This window comes from Halictus rubicundus, chromosome 9, assembly GCF_050948215.1.
Source record: "Halictus rubicundus isolate RS-2024b chromosome 9, iyHalRubi1_principal, whole genome shotgun sequence".
Lineage (NCBI taxonomy): Eukaryota > Metazoa > Arthropoda > Insecta > Hymenoptera > Halictidae > Halictus > Halictus rubicundus.
Genome location: NC_135157.1, coordinates 16,705,424 through 16,717,581, shown reverse-complemented (window position 1 = coordinate 16,717,581; position 12,158 = coordinate 16,705,424). Strand labels below are relative to the sequence as shown.

The 12,158-nt window shown below is 48.9% G+C and overlaps 1 protein-coding gene across 2 annotated transcripts in view; it reads left to right on the top strand.

Annotated features, from left to right (window-relative positions):
• The first annotated feature begins 167 nt into the window (after positions 1–167).
• The window catches only part of LOC143357369 (protein bric-a-brac 1), a 280,682-nt gene continuing 268,691 nt past the window's right edge, over positions 168–12,158 (top strand). Inside the window, exons 1-2 of one of the 2 annotated variants that reach the window (XM_076793795.1) lie at positions 168–315; positions 1,468–1,508. The gene's annotated coding sequence lies outside the window, so the exon portion shown is untranslated. Of the gene's footprint in view, positions 316–1,239; positions 1,509–12,158 lie in introns of those variants that run through there. The other variant, XM_076793796.1, reaches the window with a different exon arrangement.

Genomic DNA, 12,158 nt, shown 5'->3' with positions numbered 1-12,158 from the left:
TTGTTCAATAGCAACAGCAATCCTATTTCTAAGCTGACAAGTTGCCTCCGAATTCTCCAATCCTCGAATTCTCCGATTCTCGAAGTGTCGAGCGAATGAAAAGTTTGAAATTGCGCGCGGTCCGGACCGTGTGTCACGTTTGCGCCGTGGCTGCTGCGCGGCAGCACCGTCGGCTGTGTATACATGCAGTTGTCTGCGCGAAACGTCTCGCCGCTAGGTTCCGAATGTTTTGTGAATTTTGTGTTGTTTCCCCGTGTGAAATTTTCGCTGGTGATCGTTACGAGGAACCCGTGATTTTCCGTTTGTTCAGTCCCGGTAAGATCATCGACTTCTTTCTACTTTCGCCGAGCAACGCCAGTCGAAATTTGACATGGCGTTGACACACGCATACACGCGCAGCCTTCCGTCGAAATTTCGACGAAAACTCACCGTCCCCGTGGACCATTCCCTCTGCACGCTTGCAGACTAATTTTCGTAAGCGACACGCGTGTTTCTGAGAAAAGATCGAGCCTCCGTGTGATCTCGGTCGCGCGATAAACACCCTCGATCACCGACATCGGCACACGCGTATCTCTCGTGTCTCCGATCCACAAGTGGTTGTGTACCGCGCGAGATCCGTGCGAACTTGATCTTTCCGAATTCGACGACAGACGATTCAATTCTTAATTTTTTCGAGACCGTCTACGTTTGCGAACGATCAATTGTTCGTTGTTCTCGAAGATGTACGCGTCAAGCTCAGCAGGATGTTAATTGTAATTAAGGGTTAGCTACTTCTATTAACCCTCTGACGACGATTCAAATACTTATTGACAATTTTTACTAGATATATCTTTCGAAAGCATCGACCCCGTAGACTCGATTAAAATAAATTACATTTTTAGTCGTCATTAAAAGTTGAGTCTTTGGGAAACTGTGTCCAAATGGACCCAGGCACCGTCGTCGGAGGGATAACCTTTTTACGAGACAATTTTTCGTAAATCGAGTGTAGCATCGATGTTAGACGAATTACTGAATTTTTAAACGAGTCGTCTGATACTCACCTTTTTAGGACGAGTTATATCGCAATTATTAAAATATATTTATCTACCATATATATATTTGTTTTTAATGTTCTGAAAAATTCTCGTCCGCAAAGGGATAATCTATGATTAGAGTGACAGCGACCGTTTGACGTTCGGTGATTATAGTCGTCGTTAGTGAGGGAAGGGTTGAACGCATGGCGCGAAACCGTTTGAGCATGAGCAATACCATTCAGTTGCGACACGTTCGCGCTGCATGTACTTTACTTGCAGGGAGCCGATTGTAAGTCGAACATCAACCGATAAATAATCCACTGTTGTAAGTCGCCAACGATAAGTCGAGCGGAGAATGTGTTGTCAATAAAAGCTATACAACTCACATCGACGTTTCGTTTTCATTCGAATAGAGAGAATGTCTGTTTGAAATGTACTTTTTCGTTTGTTGCAGTTACCCCTGTTACCCTCGTTTATTTTTCATTCGTCGTTCTGGTAAGTTTCTTGATTTTACGTTCTAATTCTCCTCCTGTTGTTTCCTACTTTATGTTTCCTATTTTTATTTCTCCTGCTGTTTGTTATTTTCCGAACTTTTTCCACAGACCTCAATTGTTTACAGGCATTGCAAACTATGCATTTTTTCTGTCTACGGTTCTGAATTATCGACTGTAGAACATGCTCTAGTATAGTAGCGAACTCTGCCGAAATAGGTCGGCCAGCTAGCGAACTACATAGCACTGCAACGCCAGAAGATTGTATCCGAGATTTTACAGCGTTGTCACGTTGGAAAGTGCAACGTTGCCACATTAGTTTCATACCAGAATTATTGATGCTTGCAACGAAGGCGGACGAGCGATTTCTTTCCTCATTTTGCCTGCATTTCGAAGGTATTGAAATTCCGAAACAAGTAGTAAATATACTTGAAACTATATCAGTGGGGCCCATATGGTAGTCCCAAGGTAGCCCAAAGTGTAGCCTAAAGTAGTCCTCCTGGACCCGGAGGGCCCGGCTCGAATGACTTTCACATCACGTTGCAGATACGATACAAAACAATAATATCAATTAAAAAATAACTTGTTCACGACGAGAGGACGCTGCGATCAGTCGTAAAATCCGAGTCGGTAATCCCCGAGTCGGTTTCCCGCTTTATTTATCAACGATCGACGAAAAACTGCTGTGCTTTCTGCATTATCCACCGAGTTGCATGTCTGCGCATCAGTTTCGCGCCCTACAGATGACGGGAGCGATCTCGCATCGATGCACCTCGCTGCACGGCGATTGCTATGCATTCTTTATGGGAACACGAGCGACCAAACCAATCGGCAAGTCTGATCGACAAGTTTCGTAAATGGGAAAACCGGGGAAGTTCAATCGTGGATATTCGATACGCGAGATACACCGTGCCGAACGATATATCCCCCGTCGCTGAAATCAACGCTCGTCCAGCGTAGCATTCAAAAATTTATCCTTAAAAATGCAAATATTGTTGCGGTAAAAAATTTGGATCGCACCGCTGTTTGCAGGAACGCGCGCCGCACCGCGCCGGTCCCGGTGCTAAATAGTTTCACGTTAAAAGCGTGGACATTGGAATGGCCTGCGACACGTACCGGCGTTAGAAACGCGAATAAAGGAGTGCCACGCTCACCTAGTCCCGTTTTAAATCCATTCAAAGAACCGCGCCGCTGCGTCAAACACGCCGATGGAGATTTAACCAAGTTACCAGACTTTTTCGCGTTAAACGCACTCGCGTTTCCCTGCTTACAAGGGACCTCGCACCACCGACGATTTTAATGCGCTTTTAGCGCGACACAGTGCTCGAAAATACACTGGACACGCATTTTTTTCACTTCGACAGTCGTTCGCTTTCAGGGGTGCGAAAACGCCTCGAGGTTGGTGGCGAAAAACGCGTTTGGTCAAATAGTTTTGCAACTATTAGCAGATCTCTTTCAAATAGGCAAAATGTGTTTTTTGTAATGGAGAATCTATTCCTCTAGCATTAGATGAACTCTATCCTAATTTGAAAATCAATTTCCATTGCAATATATTGAGTAAACTACGATTCGTTATGATTTACAAAGGACTGAGTTACTTGAATAATGTGGGATCTTTTTGCAAACGCGTTCATCGTATATTTCTGCAAAATTTATCTTACGAGAACGAGGGACGAAAGATCGTGAGAATTGGTACAGGTTTAAGCGCATTAAGATCGAGGATCATCAGGCGGCCTGGCTCTCGCTGCGCATTATTTAAACAAATGTCGCCGTCGCTTTTACATTACTCCGCGGGAATTTGGATCACGGTCGCGTGAACGTTGATTTTCGTCTGCAGCTGAGAAAAATTACTCGGTCGTTATCTCGACGTTCGTGCGATCACGGTCTTATTGTGCAACGTGCAATTGTAATTTGTACAGAAAAGAAAGTCCGCCGGAGAAATAGCTTTCGAGAAGTTGCGACCGTTTCTTTCGGATATGCTTGAAAAGCGTTGCGACGACGCTTCGATCGAGAAAGCAACTGCACGCGATTGTCGTTTGACCAGTATCCATATTATTTCCGATTCTCGATGGAACGTTGGTCGTTAACCGCGAGCTGTAATTCTTATTTTAAGCGATATACATGCTCGTAATTTTCAAACAATATGCGGTTGCCGGTCGAATAAAGAATTCCGCGGTCTCTACTCCAGATACGCGTTTGCTCCTGGAACAATGCTTCGAGACAAACGATATTACAGAATGAGACAGAAGACTATTTATCTCGCAATTCCGTGTGGCCTGGATGGGCGTGGTTTAGCTGCTCTCGATTTCCACGGAGCTGGGTCAGTGCCCCGCAGGGCAATTTCTACGTACGCCTGATCTAAATGCAACGAAGCAGAAGAAGTTCGACAGAAATCAAACTGCTCGTAAGAAAAGGAGAAAATGCGTTCTCCGTCGAGCGAACGAGAACTAGATCCTTTTTGCAGATAGACCGCGGATCTTTATGCGTTCGTGGCATCGGCGAATTTGTGAAATACAAGCCGACGAATACAAAAGAGAGATTTACATCGTGCTAATGCGTTGCCTAACGATCGAAACCGCCATTGAAGAATTCATTAGGAAACGAAAATACTCAGTGAATCACTGATTTCGAAAAGATCGTTGATCAACTCCGGTCGGGTAATAAAGACCAGCGGCGCTGCTACTTTATTTTCACCGTGAACAATCTTTTGATCGATTACATTATGCCATTGTTCCGGTTCCCACAGGACTGTCTCCGAGAACAGTGATTTAGGGAGTAGTCTTCTCCGGCGAACTTTATCGGTATTTTCGGTACTGCATAACGGCGCTAGTGGACTAGCCGAGTGGTAATTGTTGCGAAACGCGTCAGACGCTTCGGGACCAAGCAACGGGAAGTATGTTTGCGCTTGGATCGGAACGCTGACGAATACAATGGAGGAGTTATCGGCGGGCAGCGTCGTCCGTTTGGCAGAACGAACGAACTGTTCGAGTCCGGGTCTGTCCGAGACAGTGAGACAGAGAGACAGCGGGGATTGCCGAAGGGTAGGTGGGCCGGTGCGCAGCGCGAGAGGCGTACTAGGTGTCAGGAAAGTGTTTTACTAGCCTTAATTTCGTGTGCTTTCGCAGCCAATATGTCGAGCAGTAAATTCCAAACTTTCCGGCGGGTTTCGCGTTTCGGTGTTGCGCGTTTTAGCGGATCCGCGGTTTTAACGACCCCGTCCATCCTCTCTCCGCATCCTCCGTAACCGTTGCATTCTCAAGGAACGTCCATGCGATATTAATTTCGTAAACAGCCGCGTCGCGACGCGCCGGCCCAGCGATTTATTTGTCTGTCGAGTCGCTCGATCCTCTCGAGAAACGCGACTCGATCTCGCCACGGTGTCCTTGATGGTGCTCAATTACCAGCTGCTCCTGATCGGTACACTCAGCGATGAGATCCCGAGTGCGTTGCAATGAAGGGACAAACTCTTCGTGAAGGTGTTTCGAAACTTCGTGATTTCTTCTTCTTCCTTCATCTTCCTAGAGCTACATTGGTAATTTGAAGTGGTTCTTCTTCTTCCTAATATCTGCTGAAGATAGATAAACAGTATAAATAGTAGCGGTCCGCAACCCGTTTGTTCTTTCTTAGTCGAAAAATGCGACGGAGTTGGATTTAGAAGCGCTGGGCGATCGAGTAATTCCATCGAAAATATTGAAAATTGGAGGAAGGAACAGAAACGATGTTATTCCGGGGACAGCATAATCGTATCGATCCCGTGGAAGAGATCGCGCGAATGGCTCCGGCTCGTTTGAATTCGCGGTGGCGAATGATAAAAACTTGAAATTCGACTTTTGTCTCGAAAGCTCCTTCGATGGGCTGGACGTGCGGTCCGCCGAAAGCAAACAGAACGCGGAGCGACGATGAAATATTGGATAAACGGCGCATAAAACTTGACAATGTCCATCGGCGTGAGTTCGAGGAGGGGGGAGGGGGAGTCCACCAAGAGGACACCGCCGGTGGCAGGATCGGAGAAACGGCTTTCGAGAGGCTACGAGCGAACCCGCTAATCGATGAAGGTAACGTTCAACGCTGAAAGACTGATAGAAGAAAAATAGTAATTTAGTTAGTAAAACATAAAGCTACATCGGTGGCCGGAGAAGGAAGGCAAACACATTAAACATTTAGAGGGCATAATAACCCGTGGCATACGTAATACGGCTGGCGCCCTTTTCACCGATGGCTATGAATAATGTACATACGCCAAGGTATGACGTAGGCTCGCCGAGCTGTGTGTATTTCACTGTGGGGTAGATCGACCAGACTATTTCCAATAACCGGCGCGTAACGTTATCGCGTAGCCGCGAGCGAGCGAGCTAGCAAGCTAGCCGGCAAGCGAGCAAGCAAGAAGCGAGCAAGTAGCGTGCGCTAGCGTAGGCGAGAGACCCCCAGAACCCTTTTGTGCAGTTCCTTCTTTGCTTCCGCCTCGAGTAGAGACCGCGTCCCCCCGGTTTTGCCTCGGCGCGCGGCGTCGGCTCCGTTGCGAAAGCATTTTCCTCGCCTTCGATCCCCGTCGAAAAGACGCCGGTCCCTCGTTTTCTCACCAGCGCAGCGCAGCGCAGAGCAGCGCAGAGCAGCGCAGCGCGCGTTGCACAGTCGCGTAGCCTCGATTCTGCTCGAAATCGTTTTCTCCGCGGCAGCCGGCGCGTACCGTATCCCTTCCTCTTCCCGTTCTTCGTTCCGTTCTTATTCATTTCGAATGGCAAACATTAAAATTTACTGTTGCTCTAATTGCGCGCTCGAAAGGGTTACTGCAGCTTCAACGTTGCAAGTACACGGATGAGACGGTAAAACTTTTACGATCAGAAAGCACGCCGAACGGTATCGAGGAGATGCCCCCGTGTACTCTCCTCCGTCCGCGAGGAAAACAGAAAAACGTTCTCGCCCTGTCGAGGTTACCGGAAACGGAACGGTTCCGACGGCGCGGCGTTGCGTCGCGTCGCCTACCTCGTCCAGCATCGGAGTTAGGCCGCGATCATGCTGGATACGATTTTCGTTTTGAAACTTGTCACAGGGATTGCTTCGTGAACTCTTCTCGCTCGTTCAAAGCTGAACAGTTCAAGCAACTGTATCGCGAAGAAAATTAATTTCCAAAGATAGACCAAGAACTGTGTCGCCATTACACGATCGACACGGCAGACGATTCGTTGAATAGTTTATTGATAGATTTTCTGTTGATGCGACCAAGGGAACAACATCCGTACCGAATTAGTACGTTGTTCGCGTTTGTATCGATACCATTACTGAACTTGTCAAAGTCTGGATTAATGAATGCGATCATTAAGACAGATTTTATTAGAGCGACAGCTTGGTCGTATCGAGACGAACGAAATGATCGTGTCGCCGCACGAAAATATCAAAACGAATTGACAGACCTGCTTGCACGATCAAAGATGCATGCGAGCCGTTGAATGCAAAAGCGGTGTAAGTCAATACCTGTCTGTTTGGCTTAATACGTGTACCACATCTCAAAGGCTGAATCGTCATTAAAATGTGTGTTCGGTAATAGAATAACAATTTTCAGTGGCACCGTAGAATCGTCATTCGAGTGCAACGGTTTAACCGCTTTGACTTGCACCATGTTTGCATCAAACGCTTCCTATGCGTATCCCCCATTTGTCCGAACGCTTTGCCGACAAGTACAGTGAATTCTCGATACTTGTCAACAACACGGGTCTTGGCCAGTGTCGAGTATCGTCCAGAGGACATACCCGTGTTATGTTTACACTCCTCGGCGTCAGAGACCTTCTGGGTCCCTCACGGGGTATACCCCGGGGATAATTCCGCGACGTTTATCATCCAGGCCTCGGCGACATATGTGGAGAAATCACTGTATACGTCTCACGCGACCGAAAACCACATTCGGTATAATAACCGGCAGCCCTACGTAGATCCGAGGAGAATCGCGGGTGTCTCGCGGACGTCGAATTTCTGGGAACCGAAGAAAGAAGCGTTTATTCTCCGCGCGCGATGCAACGAGTCGTGCGTGGAATACAACGGCGAACCATCGAGCGTTGTTTCCACCGATGGACAATACCGCGGCGGAATTCCAGCGATTTAAAACAAATGCGCGCCGCGCGGTATATTATTCAAAATCGCCGCGGGTCCGATGTTGAGAAAACACGAGCCGCCGCGCGCTGATCGCGAAAACAGAGCGCGATAAGGTTCGCCGCAGAAAAACGCGAATCGATCCGATACGGACAAACGATCGTCGTGGATCGATCGATCGACCACAAAAATCTTGACGCATTTCACGCTGATATTATTCTCTATTCTACTCACTCGTGTTACCACTCCGAAACTACTTTTCGCTTTGGAAGTGTGCACGTTCGTTCTTGTGGCGTTTTGATCGCGCGGGGATGCACCGGAACTTGCCTTCTGAAGGCTTCATCGAAATCCTCGTTGTTTTGTCTTCTCTATATTTTTTGAATGCTTCTGGTCGCGATTAGACTGCGGATCTTTATGAAAAATAAAAGAGACACGAGGAGCAAGTCGTGGGACAGTAACCTTGATCTTCATTAAAATAGTTATAATTTTCACCGTGTCACCGATTTCTCACCAAGAACCATTTTCAGATGCACTTTAAGGGAACCGCGAAGCGACCCAACAGCCTTGCTCACCCGAAATCATCGTCAAGCTCGAACGATCCGTTGCACGATCTCGAAGCTCGAACCGGACGTAGTCAAGAAGAGCAGTAATGCAGAAGAAAAAGGAAAATGCATTCTGCAAACTTTTGCTCCGAACTCTACGCGTACATGAATCGTTTTGCTGTGGTCGCGGAGGTCGGCGATACTTCGAGTGACATTTTGGCGAGGTTTGACGGGCGACGATAGAATCGCGTGGATGGTTGTCTTCGGGGGGCGATTCGTTGGCGAGGATGAAACGAGCGGGCATTTGTCGAGCAACGTCGCCGCTGGGAACGAGTGCCGCGGGCGTCGGGCTCGCGACGAAAACTCAGGCAGGCGTCACGGTTTCGTTGACGGGCTCCGTCCGAACGAAAAACTGGTAGGACACGCGTCCTCTGTCCGATAAATCTAGCAGAGGTGTCTAGGGCAGAGGGCCGGGATGGGGAGGGGGTGTGGGGGTCGGGATTCGGCCTGCGGGGGCGGCTCGGTGTGCAGAGAGGGTAGTAGCGGGTTTCGCGCAACGAATATCGCCATAAAGGCCAGCTGAAAAGTCAATCAAGCGGGCCGAATTACGTCGAAAAGCGTAGCGCGCGCTGCGCGGGGCGAGCGCGGCCGCCGCCGATATACAACAAAATGAAAGCTATCAGAGGTGACAATCCGCGGACGACAAATCAGCGTGTATATTTAATGCCCGTGGTGCCACCCTCGCCCCCGGAAAACCTCCCGACGCTCGAGGTGGAACGCGTTCGCACCCTGTGCGAATCTCGCTCGCTCTCCCTTCCATCCCGTTTCTCTCTTTCTCTCTCGATCGGCTCTCTCATGATCTGGTTCTCTCGCTCTGGCCATCTCTCGCCGACTCTTTTCAGTAGCGTTCGGTTCGGTTCTACTCGCTCGCTCTCGCTCCTTCCAGTTGCGCGTTTTGATTTTCATTTCGGCTGTTTCCTGCCTGCTCCGGCTTCTTCGTCCTCTCTTTCTAGCGACGGTGATATCCGCTGTCTCGTTCTCCTCGCCGCTCCTCTCGTTCCTCTCGGATATGTCACTATGCTACCGGACATAACCCAGAACCACCCCAACCGGCTTGCTTCCCCGTCGATCCCTCGTTTCTCGCCTGAACCGTCTCTATCCGTCGCCTGCGTTATTTGCAGCGCGTTGTTCCCTCGCGCTGCGCGCCTCGCCGCGCGCCGCACGCCACCCGCCGCGATCTAGCGCAATCAGTGCTATTATATTAATATTTATGTCCCCTCCTATTCCTTCTCTTCCCCCCGCGCCCCACCGGGAACCGTCCGCCGCGTCGGCTATATTTCGCGAAAAGTCAATCGAAAACGACCCCGTATCCCGTACACACCGGCCTCCAACGCCACCTTGTTGCCCACCTGTCGACACTTTCGCTCCCACTCCACCACTTCGTGTACCTGGTTGCTGCAAAAGAAAATTTTCGACGCCCCTTAAAAATCCTGGCGACCTATTGAGAAATCCTTGGTCGTAGAGCATAGGCTTTCGGAAATTATGGAATAGGCAATGTGTTAAAATTAGTCTGGTCAACGAGGAACGTTGGCGTGTTTCGCACGGACGCGTTAAGGATCACGAGGTCGAGCGAAAGTCGGCAGATGTTCGCCCGCGTTAATATTTTATATAGAATATTCGCCGGTATTGCTCGTAGACGACCTACTTGCTTGCCGTATGGAAATCTATGCGCGATAGATTCGATTGTATGTAAATAGTAATAGGAAGTCCAGCGTTTTGCGCAACGCCGAAGCTTTGCCAAGCTTCTGTGGAGAAGACTCTCGTTCTTTACGCGTCGGGAACGTCTTCGTTCTCATCATGAACATGGCCTTCAGTTCGACTGGCCCTCGACCTAACGCAATCCAAAAACCGGCTGTTCGCGCGGTTTTCACGACTCGGCGAACCCGGAATTGCTTGCACTCGGTTTACGGGCGATTAGGCGTCTTTTGATCCGCCCCATCGCCATCCTCGGTTCACCGCTACCCTCGATCCTCCGATTACCGGGGTCCCAGCCCGACGTCCGTTTCGCATTTTTATCTCTCGCTTCGCACAGGTGAGAGACAACACTGTTTATACTCCTGTATTAGTTATTGGTAGACTGCGGATTTTTGCACAAAATAAAATTTGTCCTGAGCTGAAAGTGCTCTTAAACCTCGAAACGATCGAGATCGATGGTTCTACGATCCTCCGACGGCCAACGGATCGGGGATGGATTTTCTAATCGGTCTGCTAACCGAGTAATCGCGTTTCCCTCTTATCCAGCAGGGTTTCAGGCTCCCATGAGTTCGCTACCCCGCGGAGATTCATCCTCGAAGGTATTACCAGAAATGTTAGTCCGCATGGCTATAGTCACAAATGGCAGATGAGCTCTCTCTCTCTCTCTCTCTCTCGCACGCGAGCGCGATCTCCTGCTTATCTCCGCAACGTATTTTCGCAACGAGCGCCACGGAACAACGCCCTACGCCTTTATTATTGTTTTTACGATCTCTGAAAGCGCAGATACGGCGCCCGGCTTACGAAACATGTAGAAAACGGGCGATGGGTGGGGAAAAAAGGCAATCGATTGCGGCTAATGAGCCCAGGAAACGGCGTTGCCGCGCATTATGACGCGTAGCAACGGAATTGCTGGTGGTCGTTACATATGCTAATTAATCCGTGTCGCGGAGACGCCGATTGTCTTTCGACGATTTTATGTGTATAACGGATCACCTGACGCATTACGTGACGCACGTCTACAACCGGAATATTCAATTTGTCGCGAGTCTCGATAGCCGACGCTATCGATAGCTCCCGATCGACCATAGTTGTCGATGGTTATCGGCAGTGATAGTATACAACGCTATTATTCCACGTCTGGAGACAAATTTATAATCCCTTTTTCGGCTTTACGCGTTGCAGATATTGTAGCTGCGTCTTCCTGTTTAGAAGTATTAGAAGATTTACGTCTTTGAGGTTCAATTTACGATCGGTAGACTGCGGATGTTATGCAATTATGACAAAAATTAGTAGTTTGTTTCGACCTAATAAAATTGTTTAAGTGGTCGAGAAATTTTTATGCGCTTCCTATTTCTCGTAACAGATGCGGAGAATTTTTATTTCGCGTAACGATCAGCTCTAGAATGATCCGCGGACGATTTGAAACAACTATCGACAGTGTAAATTAACTTATCGTTCGGAGCACCCCGTGAAATTTGCGATAGCGGGAAGGGGCGAAAAGCGTGGATCGTGGATCGCGGATCGGCGCTTTTGTGTCGGAGCGGCGGCCACCCGTCGCGCAAAAATTGGTGCCTAATGCGAATTGCAGGTTAGATTTCTCCGGACGGTGACGAGGCCCTTTCGTCGATCGAAATTTCATTTCCGATCGGCCGAATAGCCCGCCCGGGGTTTCCACCCTATTCGCCGCGTTCTGTTCCATTGAAATTAGATTGTAGCCGGTATTAGAAGGATAACCGTCGATTTTATTGTATGCTGGTACTAGGGGGGCGTCCCGGAATCGTCGCGACAGGTTGCGAAAACCGCCACTGCGAACAGAAAATCGTGTTTCATCTCTTGCCCTAAAACGACGGCTCCGAGGCTCCGATCTGCCATGCAATTCTCGACGCCATTTTTCTTGAGGTACACGTGTCTGTGAAATATTCAATTCCGTTGCTCGTTGACGGTTCCGGGCTAAGTGTTGAGCGGTCAGGAAACAGTCCTCTCACCAAAAGACACCCTCTTAGGCCAGACCCTCTTCGAACAAACTGCCAGTTCTTCAGGGCAGTGCGACCTTGGGATCCCTTCCCCGGCAAGTTTCACTTATCATACCCTCATAAACATGACCGTGTGGATGACCCACAGTGTCCAACGGCCATCGACAGTTCTGTTTAGACTCATGCATCCCTATTCAAGACCTCCCGTAGACCAGGACCCTGCCATAAATCCTTCGAAACCTAAGGGTCGTCTCGGCATCGGCCCTTGACTTCGTTTATAATACGTTTAACGTGTCCATA